Consider the following 3,719-nt stretch of genomic DNA (forward strand, 5'->3'; position numbering starts at 1 on the left):
AATGCACCTTCTGTTTATACTCACTGTATAATACACCTACTGTTTATACATTCCTTGCACCCTATGTTGTATGTACAGTCATTTGCATTGAGCTGGTCTCTGCCCTCCTACCTCATAACTTGCACTATATGTCATAAAGCTTAATGTATATACACATAATCTATATTTATTTATATACTCTGTTATTTGCACTTCTGGTTAGATGCTAACTGCATTTCATTGGCTCTGTACTTGTACTCTGCACAGTGACAATAAAGTTGAATCTAATCTAATCTAATCTAATCTAATAATGTTTGTAGCATTGTATTTGTGATGTTACTTTTGGATAAATTATCTTTATTGTGAATGTAATTTTTTTGGGGGGTGTTGGGGGGCTTTCCTTCTTTTTTTGTCCTTGGCCGATCACATGCCTGATTGTTGTGCCTTTGGATGTCAGAATCGGAATGCAAATAATTTTTATAGAATACTGTCATCAAAGACACCATTTGAAGCTAAACGCAGACGTTTAAACGGACAGACTATGGATGAAACTTGCTATGATTACCCTAGTTTTAAAGCCTAAATTTGATTTAAACCATAGGTCTACACAATATTCACATATGCAGTTCATAGGGAACATATTGTATTAGCCCTGCAGTTACAGCATGAAATATTATTTAAACCTATAACATTTACCTATTTTAACTCACAATTCTGACTTTTTTTTCTTGCAAATGCAATTTTATATCTCCTAGTTCGGACTTTATAACTCAATTTAACTCAACAATTGAAATTTTGTCATTTCTGAGGGGGAAAAAAGCCAGACGTGTGGGATATAAACTTATGATTCTGAGCCGAGGGGAAAAGAGACAATGACAAGTTGATTTTTCTTATCAGAATTGTGAAATATAATCTCGAAATTGCGAGAAAAAAGTCAGAATTTTGAAATACAAACTCAAAATGACCTTTTTTATTCTTTTATTCCATGGCTTCCATAGATCGCTACTTTAAAACTGTAATTTTCTTCCACCAGATAGAAGACGCCTACAAAAAACGTCATCACTGTTTGCAAACACCAGATTGGTCTATACCACTGCTCACATATTTCAAACTTCGTTTTACCCCTAAACGAAGAACGAAAAAGAACTTTGTTTTGAGTATATTGGGGCCTTTTAAACCACACCATGCTGGTTTCGTCTGGCCAGAGGAGAACTGGCCCCCCGACTGAGCCTGGTTTCTCCCAAGGTTTTTTTTTTTTTCTCCATTTCTGTCACCGATTGAGTTTTGGTTCCTTGCCACTGTTACCTTTGGCTTGGCTTAGTTGGGGACACAATTTTTGGCAACATTGTTGACTTGACTGCACAGACACTATTGGAAGAGAACTGAACTGAGCTGGACGATGACACAACTGAATCAATAATGAACTAACTTTAACTGATAAAACTGTTTTTGTCCTCTTGCATTATCAGTACACATTTTTTCTGTTTAACACTGTAAAGCTGTTTTCACACATTCTGTATTGTATAAAGCGCTATATAAATAAAGGTGACTTCACTTGAGTTGATTATATCTCAGAATATGCATATACCGTAATGAGCCTACAGCATGCAAGGCCTTTTTTGACAAACAAACAAAAAAAACAAACCAAAAACAGACAGAAAGAACAAGCTTAATCTGTTTGTGTACGCATTCATGTACATGGCATATTGGCACACTGTGAATAAGCTCCATGCCGTACAGCACCACTTAAATCTTAGTCTTTGAATTTTGGTCGTGTTCAGTTTCAGGGGATTGTCTCAAATAACAGTCTCTCCATGGCAACCAATGCCCTGTCCTCCCCTGTGTTGTTGCATAGCAAAATCACAATCATTGTGTGAATGCGTTCTTGACATTTGATCAACATATTGCAGTATGTAATCATAGCTGTTGTCGTGGCTGTAAATGTCTGTGGAAACAAAGATGGATGACATAAACCATTAATTAGAGAATATGAGAACATATCTTATCTAAAGGATTATTATAATAAAGCACTAAAGCATGTGATCACTCAACATGCATCCACTTTTTTTTTTCTCTTGATTTTATCCAAGACACTGATTTCCAACCAAAGAAAGCAGTGGGGGTCTGTTTTTCACCCACAGAATTATGTTTTTAGTGAGTCATTGTACTAAAATCCATTTTACTAACATTACTTAAATTATATCCATTAGACTTAAACATCACCACGTGACACTGTTGTTCCAAAACCAGCAGATGTTTAGATCAACAGCGTATTTATGATATTGCTTTTTACACATACATTTTAGACACAATATTGCCAGTTAATTTGTTTATTTTCACTCCATAAACGCATTGTTTCCAAACGAAGCAGAAGATGAACATTTGTTCTTCTCCTAGCAACACACACAAGCAGTGTTTATATTTAACAGGGTCCCTATGCAGTGTCCACTGCTCCCTACTGCCTGGTCACGGGATATCAATTGAAGTTCACTTCAAACAACACAATCTAACACAAAATTTTGTATGATCTCATTCGTACAATCTGCTTACGCTCCATGTTTAGGGGTGAGGTTAGGACTGGACCTCTTTTTAAAAATATGCATTTAAAAAAATACTTCCCATAAAAAAAATAAAAAAAAATTAGGTTAATTAATTCAGAAGACCCTTCAAATTTTCTTTTGCAAGGTATTTAATTCTGTAACGGGGCTGACAAGACGTGAGGCGTGTGGATCCATAAGCAAGCTTTATTTAAAGCAGAGGAGGTCAGAAACACAGGCAGGGTCGAACAGTGGCAAACAGGTATAAGGCGGGCAAGACACAAGAATAGTCCTAGGGCTAGCGTAGGTCAACGATAGGCGAACAGAATCACTAGGGCGAGACTAAAGGGGTAAACCAGGAAAACAGGCACAGATCAAAAACCGAGAAAACAGACAAGGCAAGACTAGGCTGGGCTGGGCTGGGCTGGGCTGGGCTGGACTAGGACGCTAAAGAGGGCTCTGTAGAGTAGCTATCACAGTGGCGATAAGCGCATACAATAGGTTGTTTGCAATCACGTGATTCTGATGACGTGCGAAATGCAGCTGGAGGGCAGGAAGTGATTTTTCTCCATAGAAATCACTAACAAAACTCAAAATGACTGTGTTTTGTGTTGTTTATGGATGCTCAAATCGACCAAACTGAGAAACCACAAGGAGCTTTTATAGTGTACGAAAATGTGTTGTTCATAAGAGGGAAAAAGTCAAGAAATTGGTTGAAAAACGCAGGAAAAAGTGGCTTGTAAACCTGCGTCTGCGGTCGGGAGGAGCGGAGCTGGATAATGCTCGTGTGTGCTAACGGTTAATATAATATGTAATAATTATATGATAAATTGAAGCGAGTGACAGCTTTTTAGTGATTAGCGTTAGATGAAAGCGCTATTTGCTCGCTTTCTAGGCTATAATCGATTCAGAATTTAAATAAAAGTTGTTTTACGTGCTGCTAACAGGACCAACAGCCACATGCCCTGTAACTTACATGCAGCACAATTTCAGGAGTGACATATATTCCACATCCCTCATATAAATACGGGATTCACTTTCGAAATAGTTGCTTAGCCTATATCCACCGCCTCAATGGCAGGCAAGTATTTCAATTTAGTTTAAAAATCGCTCCTCTTCATAACATATGGATCACGTCCAACATGTTGTGATTATCAATACCTTTCTCTTGTAATAGCGTGGTGCTTGAAGAGAGATCCCCTC

Source organism: Sinocyclocheilus rhinocerous, unplaced genomic scaffold (genome assembly GCF_001515625.1).
Source record: "Sinocyclocheilus rhinocerous isolate Xijiao unplaced genomic scaffold, SAMN03320098_v1.1 scaffold6610, whole genome shotgun sequence".
Lineage (NCBI taxonomy): Eukaryota > Metazoa > Chordata > Actinopteri > Cypriniformes > Cyprinidae > Sinocyclocheilus > Sinocyclocheilus rhinocerous.